General features: G+C 48.7%; 1 long non-coding RNA gene across 4 annotated transcripts in view; it reads right to left on the bottom strand.

Annotated features, from left to right (window-relative positions):
* Positions 1-15131, bottom strand: part of LOC126512921 (uncharacterized) — a 41516-nt gene that overhangs the window by 7491 nt on the left and 18894 nt on the right. For 3 of the 4 annotated variants that reach the window (XR_007595193.1, XR_007595192.1, XR_007595190.1), the window contains exons 2-3: positions 11752-11849; positions 11271-11671 (exon numbers count right to left, since the gene is read on the bottom strand). This is a non-coding gene — a long non-coding RNA (uncharacterized lncRNA). Of the gene's footprint in view, positions 1-5359; positions 5487-7199; positions 7266-11270; positions 11672-11751; positions 11850-15131 lie in introns of those variants that run through there. The other variant, XR_007595191.1, reaches the window with a different exon arrangement.

Genomic DNA, 15131 nt, shown 5'->3' with positions numbered 1-15131 from the left:
GGGAAGGAGGGAGGGAGGGAGGAGAAGGGAAGAGAAGGGAGGGAGGGAGGGAGGAAGGGAGGAAGGAAGGAAAGAAGGAAGGAAAGAAGGAAGGAAGGATAGAAAGAAGGAAGGAAGGAAAGAAGGAAGGCAGGATAGAAAGAAGGAAGGGAGGCAGAGGGCTGAAGAGATGGCTCAGCCGTTAAGAGTGTGTGCTGCTCTTACAGAGGATTCTAGTTCAGTTCCCAGCATCCATGTCAGGCAGCTCACAGGGCCTGTAACTCCAGCTCCAGGGGATCCAATGCCTCTGATGTCTGCAGGCATTAACAATCGAACGCACATACTCTCACACAAACATACACGTGCATAGCTAAAAATAAATCTTTATTTTTTTTAAAAAGAAGGGAAGAACGAATATGGTTGAGCCATTGGCCAAATAGTGTTGTAATTAATATAGTTTCTGTGCAATTATTCAGGTCTGGACACCCGGGAAACATAAGCACAGTCTCCAGTTACAGTCTTTGTCTGTCTTCCTTGATGGACAGAGGGGCGAGAAAGGGGGAAATGCCAAGTGAAGACAATTCCATCCCTAACCTGAGCAAGCGGTCTCCCATCAATCCCTTCTAAATTTCATTCTATAAGAGCTGAATATTTCCTTTACTGGCTCCAAGCTCAGGCTTCGGTCAGCCCAGTTCCCTCAAGTGTGAGTTGAGGGCGGCCTTGGCCTCCCTTACTCACAGGTCACCGGAGCTGACCCTGCAGAGGCACTGGTGTGGGGGGGCATGCTGGGAAGAAAAGGATGGTCACAAAAAAATGAGGATCAGGCCCGCGTGGACAGATTACATGTGGCCTCTTACTCTTTCTGACACTGCTCCACCAAAGCCTAGAGGAGGGCCTGAGAAGGCTGTGTGCTAGCTCCTTCCTCCTTGTCTTTAGCCTACCTGCTCTCCTCAGAGGCCTCCGGGACCCTGAAACCTCCTCCTCAGCCCTGGTCCAGGGTCCATTCCACCAATGCACCCACCTCTTTCTTTTCCCTCCACCCCATATGCTTTCTTGTCTGCAGGGAGGCCAGTGAGCTAAGACTGGTGTGCCCAGGAACCAGCTGCCAGTCCTGCCTCTTCGGGTGACAACATGGCCTTGTTTTTCCTTACCTTTCCTGACCCGAGATCACAGGGGCTGTGGCCACATAGCTTGGGCAGGAAAAAAAATCCCTAAATCTGGCAGTCTTGTGGGTCAAGGAAAGGTGTACTCCCAAACACAGTGAAAGGAACTGGCAGCCTTCATCGTTACTACCCAGTGTTAATATTTAATGCCAGAAAACAGCGGTTCCCCTTTCCGCATGCCATCAGGCCTTCCGGGTCACACCAACCATACTCTCCCGGCCTGGCAGCCCCGCAGCTCCCTGAAAAGATCAGCCAAGCAGTTAGACATCCCTGAAATATTAGGTGTGAAGCGAATTCTCAAAAAAGCAAATTCAAATTGAATAAGTGGAGAATTTCCCGACTGCATTTGAAATTAAGCCTATTCTTTATAGCTCTCTAATAAGCGTTGCTCAAGGGTCCAGAACATTTTAAAAGTGGGGCACGTAATCTGTGCAACCTTTAATATAAAGGGTTTGGTTACTCTGTTTTCTGTGTGCTTAATAGCCCAGCCATAGTTCAGCAGGGGCCACACAGTCTGGACACAACCAAGGAAACCCCCGGGAACTGATTGGTACCCCGAGATAAAGTCAGGATCCCAAAAGGACAGGATTAACTATCGCTAAAGCGGTTGACTGATTCCTATCAGAGCTAACTTCTTTCTCCACCTGCGGCACTATTAGCTTTGGGGGAGAGACCCTTCTTCACCATACAGCTCTATGCCCAGCATTGTGGCCTCCAAAAGCACAAGAACCCGTTGCCAAGCAGCAGTGGGTAAGGGCAATGTACCCCAAATGTTTCAGGTACAGCAGGCTGGCACAGAAGGGGATTCCCCCCCCCCCCAACAAGTCTCTATCCGGAGGCAGGATCAGGAGCTTTTCTCCATAAGGTGTGCTGAAAGGGCGCCCCGGTCCACTGCAGCTCACCCTTCAGCTCCCCACTTCACTCCAAGAAGCAGCCTCCTCCTCTCCCTGCTTGGAGTACCACACGTCTACTGCAGTGGGGAGTGGCTCTGCTTGGCAAAGCTTTCATCTTTAAGACTTCAAAGAACAGCCTAGCAAAAATGCCCGGGGCACAATTTTCCGGGATCCAGGAAACCAGGTGATTCACCTGCACCCACACTGCCTGTGATCCCAGCTCGCCTCCCGAGACTGAACCACACCTAAGAGGCCTCACCTTGCCACCAGTGCAAGGCACGGTCTGGGTCCCTCGTTGGACTGGAAAGGCCCTTCAGGGGACCGGAAATAGATGTTTTCATTTCAAGGAGTCCTTTCCCTCTATGGTTTTCTTGTTTGTTTGTTGTTTTGAGACCAGCCTTAACTGATGTAACTGAAGATTCTGAAGAACTTGTGATTCTCCCACCTCAGCCTCCCAAGTGCTGGGAGCATGACTCACCACGCTGGGATGAGGAGGGTGATGATGGTGGTGGTGGTGGTGGTTTTAGTTTAGATTGAGACAGGGTTTTGCTAAATTGTCAAAAACTGAACCCTCCAACTCACCACATAGCCCAGATAGGCCTTGAACTTCCTATCGTCCCACCTCATCTTCCCAAGTAGCTGGGATTAGAGTTGCACCACCTTACGTGGATAAACATCAGCATTTGAATAGATTCCACTGAGAAATAACACTCAATACCAGAGATTAACTCTCGGGCCTCAAGCATGGTAAACACACACAGTACCGCTGAGCTGTATCTCCAACCCTTTTCAGCAGTTTGTTGCTGTGGTGGGTGGTGTTTGAGGCAGGGTCTCACTAGGTAAATCCAACTGGCCTTGGGCTAGTCATAAGCCTCTGGCTTCTGCGTCTGCATTGCCTGCACACTGGCGCCGGGGACACAGAGGGACTGCTTGTCACACTCGCCTTCCATTCGTGTGGATCCGGCTCTCCGCATAATGACCAGAAGAGCAGTGTTAGGATACCCAGCTTCACAAACCAGTGAAGTGATTTCCTTTACCGTTTATTGTATTATAAAACTCAGGGACAACATAAGAAGCTCAGACAGTCACCAGAACCACGATACACCTGCCACCGTTTGACTCCTGGCTCCAAACGTCAGAAGGGGCGGGCAAACCCCCCCCCACACACACACACACACTTTTTCCCTCATTCTCATCCTGAGTCCACCAGCTGAATGCCAACTCCGCCTCTTGAACCAAATGAAAATATTCTACTCAATTGCACAATGAACCATGACACACAAAAATGTCCGTAACAAACCACCCATAGAGGGCCAAGGATGCCCAGCCCTGACACTCACGGTGAAGCTGTACTGGAGGAGCTCTCATTTGGTTCCCTCCCTAAAGGAACCAACCTCACCAACCACCTTTCTAACCTAGTCCCCTAGGGTATGAGCAGCTAGCCTGGTCAGGGACCTCCCAGACAGGCCCTCTGGCCCATTTCCAGACAGCAACAAGAGGCCTCTTTCAGGTACCTAGTTTAGACCCAGATACTGAGGAAGGGTGACCTGAGTGATGGTTTATATTGGTTGTCAACCTAATAGGGTCTAGCATCACCTTGAAAGACAAACCCCTGGACATGTACCTGAGGGGTTTTCTAGAATAGTCTACACAGAGTTTCAGAACAGTCAGGGCTACATACATAGTAAGACACTATCTCAAAAGGAAAAAGAAAAAAAAAAGGAGGGGGGGTGGATATGGAGTCAAACACCAGCGTATCTTCCCCTTCCCTGCCCCGCCCCCGCTCTCTCTCTTTCTCTCCCAATGTGACCAGCTGCGTCCAGCTCCTACCTCCATGACTCCCCTATGACATACTGTGCCCTCAAACTGCGAGCTGAAATGAACTCTTCCTTCATGACACCTAGAAAAGGAACTAATACACCCTGGAACTTCTGGACCAATTAGAGCTATGTCATTTAGATACTACCAATACCAGGAGGCACCCAGGAGATGCTCTTTGGGGGAGATGCTATCACGGTTTAGGCTTTTTCCTCATCCCACTCAAGGGAACAGTGCATGCTCATCCCTGAGTGACAGCTGGAGGTGCAGCCCGGGTTCAGCAAGAGACCTGAACATTTCGGAGATGCCAGCACCGTGGGATGGCCACCGAGAACAGCAGCGGCAATAGAGTAGAGTCAGCTAGAGCCTAGAGGACAAGCTGTGTGTGCTACTAAGGGTGGAGCTGGATGTGCCACCGAGGGCAGAGCCAGAGAAGTAACCAAAGGCTTTGAAGGAGCCCGAAAGATCCTGCGTGGATCCCAGATAATTGGACACTGAGTTAGCCACAGTGTTAGAGTTTGGTTTTGCCTTGTTCAAACTGTGACTGTGCCCTGGTCCTTGAAGTAAAAAAAAAAAAAAAAGTATTTAACTTTTTTTTTTAATTTTACAGGAGCCCACAGTTGAGATACTTCAAACTTTAAAGAGATTTTGAAATTTTACAAAGACTTTGGATTTTAAGATACTAAATATTTTAAAGAGATTAGATTTTTTAAGTCTTTGAATTTTTAAAGACTGTGGGACTCTTAAAATTTGGAATATCTTATATAGTGGTATTCCTAGTAATGTGAGATCTTGGGGATGAATAAGAAAAGAAAGGTTATGACTTAATAGTGATGTGATTGTGTCAAGTTGGCAGGGGTCATTGTGCTAGCTCATTTTCTGCCGACTTGTCACAAGCTAGACTCATCAGGGTATATAGGCGATTGGCGTAGTGGGATTGCAAACTCATTCCACCAGATCCCAGCTTCTGATTTTAAATTTTGTGTGGGTGTGCACTCGGCGTGTGTGCATGAGCGTGGGTGTCCGAGGAGGCCAGGGGCTTCAAGCCTTTAGAGCAGAAATTATGAAAGGTCGTGAGCCACCTGATATAGTTGCTGGGGGCCGAACTCTGTAGCAAGTGCGTGTGTGTGTGCGTGTGTGCGTGTGTGTGTACAGGCATGTGCATGCTGCAGCACAGATATAGAGAAAACAACTGTACAGAATCAGCTCTCTCGTTCCAAACCTTTACCATATCCAACATTATATGAGTACCAGGTACCCAAATTCAGACCCCCACATGTGCACTTCATCTGCTGAGCCATCTTGCCATCCCTGATTAGTTTGCTCAAAGAAAGCCTGTGTCCTACGGATCCGAGAAACAGGCCTGCACCGGCTAGCCCTTCCTTATTCTTGATGACCAAACCCTAGCGCTCTCAAATATTGCTTGTGGAATTTGAGAAATGTGAACAATGGGAGGTGGGGGGCCGGGGGGGGGGGGGGGGGGCCACATCTCAGTTGGTAACGTACTTGCCTGGCTTCCATTCCCAGCTCTGCAGAAAGCCAGGCAGCCTGTCATCTCAGCACTCAGGAGACTCGGGGCTTTAAAGTCATCCTCGGCTAGGTAGCAAGTTCAGGCCTGCCTGGGCTAGGAACTCTGTCACGAAGAGAAGGAAATGTGAATATGACATGGGGACCGGTCTCTTTTATGTCGTATCTAGTGGAAGGGATGAGCAAGCTGGGAGGGTGACTTCTGTGTGTCTTAAAGTCTTGTGGAATCCTCTGGCGACATGTGGCTGTCTTTAGGGCTGTTAACCCCTGACTCCATGGGACTGTCAGCCTGAGAGGTGAGCAAAGCAATCCTACACCCATTATTGTCTCCCTTCCTCCTCTCCCCTTTGGAGGACCAGTAAGTCCACAGGGGATGGCAAAGTAGCGCTTTACAAATGGCTCTGTGGCATTTGTCCCAGGGGCCACCAGCTCTTGCTGCACCAGCTGTTCTGACCATACTGTTTTTATCTGCAACTGCCTCCCAGATCCTTTAAGGATAAGCCCAGTTAGCAAGGATGTGTATACAGTCAAACCCCTCGGAGGTGTATGCATTCTGCAAGCCCTAGTCAGGTCCTGTGGAACAAATACCTTTGGCCATTGGTTTTAACCCTGGGCCAGACTGCTACTTCTCAGTGTCTCCCAAATGAGAGCTCAGGCCAAGTTCTTCTATCCTCTTTCCCTCTGGCATTAACCATTTGTCAATCATCAGGGCCTTCTCTCGGCAGGGGGACAGATCCCATTTTAACAGGCTCCAGGTTGAGGATGTGCTATTTGCCGTTGGTTGATGGACAAGGTATAGAGGCCAGAGAGTAAAAATTGCTAATAGTGAGGAGGGGGAGATCTAGGTGCCTGTTGTATAACTGTTGTGTGCTGTGGGATAATGTTCCCACACTGTAAAGATTTGTCACTCACATTGGTTTAATAAAACACTGACTGACCAATAGCCAGGCAGGGAGTATAGGCAGGGCAACCAGACTAGGAGAATTCTGGGAAGAGGAAAGGCAGAGATGCAGTCACCAGCCTGGCACAGAGGAAACAAGATGAGAATGCCTTACTGAGAAAAGGTACCAAGCCACGTGGCTAAACATAGATAAGAACTGTAGGTCAATTTAAGTTGTAAGAGCTAATTGGTAATAAGCCTGAGCAACAGGCCAAACAGTTGGGTTCCCAGCTCCCACACTGAACAGTTTTTAAGCACCTGTGACTCCAGCTCCCTGGGATCCAACACCTTCTTCTGGTTTGCTCAGGCACTACAGATAGGCTCATATACACACAGAGACAGACACATAAATAAGTCATAAAATAAATCTGTTTTAACAACAGAGGAAACATTTGGAGCCACAACGTGATTGCTGCCTAGATTATAGTGATGGCGTCACAGATGGATGTGAGTGTCGAAATGGATCTAGGGGCTGGAGACGGCTAAGTAAGTAAAGTGCTTGCCAAGCAAGTATAGGGACGTAAGTTCAGATTTCCAAAGCTCGTGTAAAAAATTGGACACTGTAGTGAGTTCCTATAGTTCTAGCATTGAGGAAGCAGAGGCAGACCAGTCTAGCCAGATCAATGAAGATCGGATGAAGTGAGAGGCTCCGTCTCAAAACAAAAGGTAGAGAGAGGCTAAAGAAGACATCCAACATCAATCTATGATCTCCATGTGCACTGCACACACACACACTCATACAAAAAAATTTAAATATCAAATTTCGTACCTCAAACACAGGCAAATGAAAGATAGATATTCTTGGAAAGTACATATCAATACTTGTCTAGTCTCCAAGGACAGAGCCTCTGCTTCCACTCCCCAGTGCTGGGAGCTCACCTTCACTCACGGCTTCGAGAAACCATTGGGACTTTCTCCAAATGTTCAAATTCTCCAGCATCACATCTTCAAAAACAAAACAAACAAAAGTGAGCAACAAACACAGCCTGGAGGGTCCCTGCATTGGTGAGCCCAGACAAAGCTCCCCTCCCCCAACCTGTCCCCTCTCTCTTAGATCACCAGCTAAAGGGCGTGCAGAAACCAGGCTCCTGGGGAGGAGCATCTATTTCCACCTTTTCTTCTCTCCGCTTCTTCCTGTTCTTCCTTCTCTAGTGACTGTGCATGGCAGGAACTCCAGACCAGTCACCAAAATAGTGTGCCTCGACACCTTCATCTCTTAATTATAGTAAACATTTACATAATGCTGGGCCCAGCCAGTGCAGAAAGATTCGTTAATGCAGAAACATGCCCTTTAACCATCCCGTTTTATTACACAAAGCCCCTGGGGACCTGAGCAGCTCAAGATTTGCAAAAGATGATGGAGAAATTGGCGGAGATATTAAGCCCCTTTCCAGGTGCAATTAAAAGTGGGACCAAGAGCCTCCCACTCTCACAGACAGAGGCTTGGTTTTTGTTGTTGGGTTTTTTTTTTTCCTTTCGAAATCAGCCCTGTACGGATTCCAGGTATCTGATGGTTCCCCCGAATTTCTAACATTTTCAGAAATGGGAGCTTGGTCTTGATTCTCATCTTCACTGCTCAGACTCTGAACCGACAACCCTTCAGGGTTTGCTGTGTGGTCTAATATTTCCATCCCAGCAACTGAGCCTTGGAAATGAGCAGCAAATATGAGTATCTTCCATGTCTTCGATTCTCTAACACAGCCCCTCTCTGGAGGGACCAACTTTAATCACATTGCCTGGAGCAATACCCAGCTAGCCTGAGGAGGGGCAGACCAAGCCAGGCTTAAAGGAGGCACTGGACCACCATGGTAGGCTCCCTGTTTCGAGAGGATTTGGACTATTATACAGGGAAAGTCTCCAGAAGATAGGAGAGGGAGAATGAGTCACATTTTTAGGTTTTAATGTGGTACGCATGCTGTGTGTGTGTGTGTGTGTGTGTGTGTGTGTGTGTGTGTGTGTGTAGGTCAAAAGACAACTTCCTGGACTACATCCTCTCCTTTCACCATGTGGGTCCCAGGAATCAAACTCAGGTCATCAGATTTGGCAGCAAGTCCCTTCACATGGTGAGCCATCTTGCTGACTTCTTTTAGCTTTGAGAGAGATCTTGCTCTGTAGTCTGAGTGACCTTGAACTTGCTGTGTAGACCAGGCTAGCTTTAAACTTGCAGCCAATGTCCCTGTCTCTACCACTCTGAGAGCTGTGGATTATAGATTTGCATCATTATATCCAGTGTTTCCTGGGGGTGCATCCATGTGTGCATGCACACGCTCCTGTGTGTGTGACGGGGGGAAGGTGGGTGTCACAGTACACTTATGGGAGTCAGAGAATAGCCTCAGGTACCAGTCGTTGTCTTTTGCCTTATTTGAGACAGGTCTCTGCTGCTCACTGCTGTGGAAGCTAGCTGGCCCTGAAGATGTTGGAGACTTTTCTGCCTTTTTCTCCCCTTTCACTGTAGGGCTGTGCTGGGTAGGGCTGGGCTGAGATTACAGACTAGGACCCTATCATGCCCTGCCATGTTTAACTTTTGAATGGGTTCCAGGGATCTGAATCCACAGCAAACACTTCACCCCCTAAGAGATCTCCCACTTAATTTTGGTTTTTTGGTTTTGTTTATTTTTATTTTATGTACATTGCTGGTTTACCTGTCTGTGTGAGGGTGTTGGGTGCCCTAGGACTGGAAGTACAGACAGCTATGAGCCACCATGCGGCTGCTAAGAATTGAACCCAGGTCCTCTGGAAGAGCAGTCGGTACCCTTAACCACTGAGCAATCTGTCCAGTTCCTCACTTTTGTTTTATTATGTAGCCTAGGCTGGACAAACTCAGGATCCTTCTGCCTCTACCTCTAAATGCTGGGATTACAGGTGCAAACCTCTGAGTCTGACTTCAAAGCTGAGCTTTCTCCACCATCCCGGTTCATACTCCAGGCTGTATGAGCTGGTGAAAAGAACCCCTCCTTTCTAGGCTTGGGCTGGAAAGCTATGGTCATAGAGCCCCTTGGTTCCAGTGCTATGTGGCTTTTGTAAGGCAGCTCTGAATGAGCCACGAGTCAATGCTGCCGAAGTCATCGGCACACCATACTGAATAGCTGCTGAGAGATGCCAGTGTCGGTTCCTCTCCATCCCTGGGATCCCTGGCGTCACTGCAAGACCTCCCTAAGCTAAATGCTTCTGCAGCATCATACACCCTCCTCCCTACACTTGGAAGATGAAGTAAGCATGCACCAAGTTGGCTTCCTGAAGCCCACCTCCAAGTTGTCCACCCAGACTGGCAAGAGCAAAGCCTGGACTGAAACTGGCTACTGGAAGGGAGATGGTGGTCAGATGCGGGCAGAGTGGCTAGGGAGGCAAGGATGTGGAGGGCAAGGTAAGAAGGGAACCTGCAGAGAGGTTCAAGGGCAACGAAGCAGGAAAAGCCAAGGCCAGAGAGGCGGAGAGACAGATACCAGCACAGGAGGCAGAGCAAGAATGGGCACTCTAGGCCAGCCTGGGCTACACAACCAGATCCAGTTCAAAACAAACAAACAAAAAACCCAGGGCTGAAACACAGCTCAGTGCCTATTGCGACGCTAGCACGTGTTTGATTTCCCAGTATTAAAAAGAGCAAAAGCAGGAGGAGAAGGGGCTGAGAGAAAAGGGACATAACAGAACACAGCTGTAATCCCAGCAGTTGGGGCTTGGAGGCAGGAGAATTGCTGAAAGCCCAAGGTCATCCTGGGCTACACAGTGAGTTGCAGGCCAGCCAGGACTACGGGAAGACATCCTCTCAAAGCGGCCATCACTTGGGCTAGCCAGATTACTCAACAGGTAAAGGTATTTTCTGCCAAACTGCAATTCCTGCGTTCCACCCTCAAGACTCACATCATAGGAGAGAATCAGCTATCCAAAGTTGTCCTCTGACTTCCACACACTCCCTGTGGTGTGTGTTCATAATACATGCTCACACACATACACTATACACACACACACACACTTTCACATACTCCCAGTGGCATGTGTACACACAGCATACACACATACACACACACACTCACTGTGGCGTACAGCATGCATACATACACCTGCCTCCAAACACTCATTGTGACATATGCTCATATACACACACATACACAGACACACACACCTCCATACACTTTTTGTGGCATGTGTGCACACATACACACTCACACACACATACGTACCTCCATACACTCACTGTAGCATGTTGAAGCACAATTAATAAAAACTCAGAGACAGAAATTGGGGTTCAACCTAAAGACCAGAAAAGCAAAACAGGCAGCCACTGGCTCTTACCTCTACCTCAGTCTGAAATGACAATCCTGCCTCCAGGAATTTCAAAATGAGACTGTGTGTGAGAGCTCGCTCCTCCCATTTTATAATCCTCTCTAGTTCAGGGATTAAGGGTGTGCACCACTACCACCTGGTTTTTATGGCAAACTAGGGTGGCTATTGGGATTAAAGGTATGTGTCATTGCTGCCTGGTCTGTAAGGCTTCCAGTGTGGCTCTTTTACTTTTCTAGTCCTCAGGTAAGCTTCATTTATTAAAATACACATGAAATACTACTATAGCATGTGCTCACTTACATGACGTGCACACTCAACTCAAGCCAGGCTTGCAGCAGGTACTTGGAATCCGACCCTTGAGAGGTGAAGATGGGAGGATCAGGGCTCAAGGTCATCCTTGATTGTGTACTGAGTTCAAAACCAGTCTGGATTTCATGAGACCTTGTCTCAAAAGGTCAAGAATAAACCAGGCAATGGTCACACACACTTTTAATCCCAGCACTCAGGAGGCAGAGGCAGGCAGATCTCTGAGTTTGAGACCAGCCTGGTCTACAGAGTGAGGTCCAGGACAACCAGAGCTATGGAGTGAGACCCTGTCTCCAAAAAAAGCATTAAAAAAAAAAAAAGTACCCCAGGCCATAGTGGTACACACCTTTATTCCCAGCTCTCTGGAGGCAGACAAGAGACAAGAACTCTATGGGTTTGAGGCCAGCTTGGTCTACAAAGAGAGTTTCAGGACAGTTGGGGTTACACAGAGAAACATTGTCTCAGATTTAAAAAAAAAAAAAAGCCAAAAATAAAATAAAATGTAAATACTTCAACTCAAACTGGCATAAGTCTGTGGTATTAGAGCCCCTTGGCTTGAGCCAGGGTATAAAGTACATTTCCACTTTGGCTCTTTGACACATACATCCACGTCACCAAATGAAAATTCCGTGCGACACTACTGCCCGGGATGTACTCTGCTGTCCTCGCTGTTGCTCTCCTTGTCCTGGCAGAAAGTTTTCATTGGTGGCTATGGGAAGCGGCTTAACTGATTTTATGGCCCATTGATGAGTTCTGATCCACAGCTGCAAAAGAACCACCTTAAGTTCTAAGGAAGCCAATGGTACAAAAAGGGCATGTTGGGTACATTCTGAAGTTCACTTACAGCTACAAGGAACTGGATATCTCCGGTGTCATCAGCATTGTGTTGGAGGTCCTGAAGGGCTCATGGCCATCCAAAGCCACATGTAGGCAGACCTGAATCTAGAGGAAGAAAAAGGCGGGTTAGACTCTGAGCAAGGAAGGTTTCCAGTATTTCCCAGAAGCCCCACTAGATCTCTCCTTGGTATGAGAGATCTGGTATGTGGCCAGTCATGAATTAGTTTTCAGCAGGTTGACAGGAGTCAGGGGTTCAGCCATATCATATCTTCTACAAAGGCATGTTTTCCTTATGGATGCCATCCAAGAAACACCACTCTCGGGGTTTTTGAAATCAGTGACAAGGTTAAATGTGGCGTCAGACAAGGCTCCACGTGGATCCCTAGCACTCTGGATCCCTAGCACGCTGGATCCCTAGCACGCTGGACTCTGAGGATGAAAGGCATACCTGGTGCTTACCGACGTGGGGGTCAAAACCAGGAGTGGGCAGAGGACAACTCCCACTAGGAACAACATGGGGGCCTGCTCTCCGAGTGTAGCCTGGAAGGCTAAAGGCAGTGCTCACATCGGTACCAGATCCCAATAACTGCCGTAACACACCCAGTTACGGCAAGTGGGTGCCAGTGTGGGGGGGATTGAGGACAGCAGGCATATTCAGACGGGTGAGACCTGGAGAAGTGAGGTTAGAGCCAGGCTGAGTCTGAAGTGGAACTCAGTTTACAAGAAGGACCATGGGGTCTCCTTTGGTCTGATTTCGGCTGCTATAATAACACAATGCCACAAACTGGCGGGTTCATTTTACTAGTTTGTTTGTTTGGTTGGTTTGGTTTCTCAAGAGAGGGTTTCTGTGTGAAACAGTCCTGGCTGTCCTGGAACTCACTCTGTAGACCAGGCTGGCCTCAAACTCACAGAGATCCACCTGCCTCTGTCTCCCGAGTGTTGGGATTAAAGGTGTGCGCCACCACCACCCAGCAAACTGGGGAATTTATAAAGAGCAGAACCTGAAGAAGGCCCTCCTCATCCCATCCTCACATGGCAAAAGGAAGAAGGGTGAAAGAAAGAGATTTTTGTACTCACAAGGCAGAAGAGAGGAAAAGGCCCACTCTATCTAGCAAGCCTTTCCCTTAACCTCCCTCAGCTGCTCATGACTTAAATACTTCCCATTAAGCCTTGCCTCCCGACACCTTGGCAATGTAGATTTCCACAGGTGCTTTGGAGGAGACAAATATTCCAACCAGAGCAGGGAGTGTCTTGAGGAATGGTCCCTAGGGGTAAATTTTAAAGGCAAAGATTAGAGTATTGTGCTGAACGTGGAACATCACATTTCTAAAGTCAGTGTTAAAGAGGCTGAGGCAGGTGGATCACAACTTTGAGGCCAGCTGTAACTACAAGGTAAGTTGCAGGCCAGCACAGTTTACAAAGTGTGACTTTGTCTCAAATAGGTGGATAAATAGGCTATGGTCCTCATCCAGATGTGTTCCAGTGAAGTGCCCAGTACCTGCAGCCGAATACAAACATTCGCTCACAGCCTCTCAGGCTCAACACCCATCTGCCGGAGCATCTTGACCGGAACTGGAAGACCTTATTTCCTCAAGATTTAGCAAGCTGGTGCAGGCTGCTTCCTGACAGCTCAGTCAGGGCCATGATTCTTCCTGAGGTCAGGAGGGGGGACCTCCCTGTAAGGTTACTTGGTCTCCTCCACTGCACAGTGAATGGGTTCCAAGAGAGACTGGAAGCTGCCAGGCCTCTTCAGGTCTAGGCCCAGCATCTGGTCACCATCTGCTATTGGTCAAAAGGATCCCACTTGGAATCCAACTCGGATTCCAAGGGGGGGAGCATACCTTGTCAGCTTTCTCGGGCTGCCATAACAAACTGCCACCAAGAGAGCAGCTTCAGTCATTGAGGATTCATTGAATTGGCTCTCTCCATTAGCCATGTAGGTCTCCAGTACGGATCAATGGGAGCTCATCAAAACTGGCAGCAAATGCCCTTATCCACTGGCTCATCTCAGCGGCCCAACACCTCAGCTTTGAACTTCTACCTTCCAGAACTCGTGTGTGGGGGGGGGGGGGACTCAGGGCTTTGTGCACACTGCGCAAGGATTCTAAGTGCTAAGCTATATCCCGAGTGTGTGTGTGTGTATGTGTATATGTGTGATAGAGATGGAACCCAGGCCTTTGTATATGCTGTACAAGGATTCTAATGCTAAGCTATATCCCAAGTATGTGGCTAGAGTGTTCAATCTCTGTTTGCAGTGGTTTCTGTCTTGTGGCCTGTCCTCCTTCAGGAGAAATGCTCTGGCCAGCCATAAGCAATATGGGCATTTGCAATAAGCCATGTTTGGGGCACAGAGGCCATGCTACAGCACCTGCTGCCAATGGCAGGTCAAATGGCAAGTAAAATGCCCCATGAAAGCACTCCGATCCCACAGGTTTAACCACAAGGAGAGGACTTGCGGTCCAGGGCAGGGGGCAGGTCTAAGATTCATTAGTAGGCAGAGGAAAGGCCCAGGCTGTGGCCTCAGCTAGGAGCTTGGCAGGCCTCCGAAAATGCTTACTGCTGGAAGAGAGAGGGAGGCAATGAGGTCATGGGCCCAGCACAAGAACGTCATCATCTCCTGAGGCCTCCCATAGATGCGCTGGGCCCCAGTCTTCCTCCCAAGCAAGCATTTCCATCCTAGACCTCGTGGAAAATGGGAGGCAGAAGCAGGCATCCCCCTGCTTCCGTCCTCCTCTCCTCACACAGCCGTGGGCTCAGGAAGAAAGATGTCTGCTGCGTCAGGAAAAGGGAAGTCAGGTATTGAAAACCTGGCAAAAGTGAGGCCAGCTGAGGGCTGCTCTGACAGCAAGCGGGACCACTGGTGGCCAAATCAAGGGGTCCAAGAAGGGAAACAGGCTGCCTGGGCCAAGACAACTGGGCCCCAGTCCCGGTCACTGTCTCACACACACGGACTTTGCCACCCATAACCCACTACTCAGGCTCTCATGCAATGAGCAGATAGTCGAACCGTCGTAAAGCAATTGTTGTCTGTCACTGGATGGCACTTTTTGGCCCTGGGAAACTAGACTACTTAACAGTTGTTTGTTTTTATAAACCCCTATAGTCAGTGGGACAGTGGTGGCGCACGCCTTTAATCCCAGCACTCAGGAGGCAGAGGTAGGCGGATCTCTGTGAGTTCAAGGCCAGCCTGGTCTACAAGAGCTAGTTCTAGGACTGCCAGAGCTGTTACACGGAGAAACCTTGTCTCGAAACAAAACAAAACAAAACAAAAAAGTATAAGTAAATCCTAAATTCTAAGAGAAAGGAAAAAGCAAGGAAGGTCTAGGGATTCCAGAGGCGGGTCCGTTGGTAACACGCTTGCTGTTTGGATTCCCAGCACTCCTATCC

Source organism: Alexandromys fortis, unplaced genomic scaffold, assembly GCF_014885135.2.
Source record: "Alexandromys fortis isolate MF-2015 unplaced genomic scaffold, M_Fortis_MF-2015_v1.1 scaffold_83, whole genome shotgun sequence".
NCBI lineage: Eukaryota > Metazoa > Chordata > Mammalia > Rodentia > Cricetidae > Alexandromys > Alexandromys fortis.
This window is presented reverse-complemented; position numbering and strand designations above follow the sequence as displayed.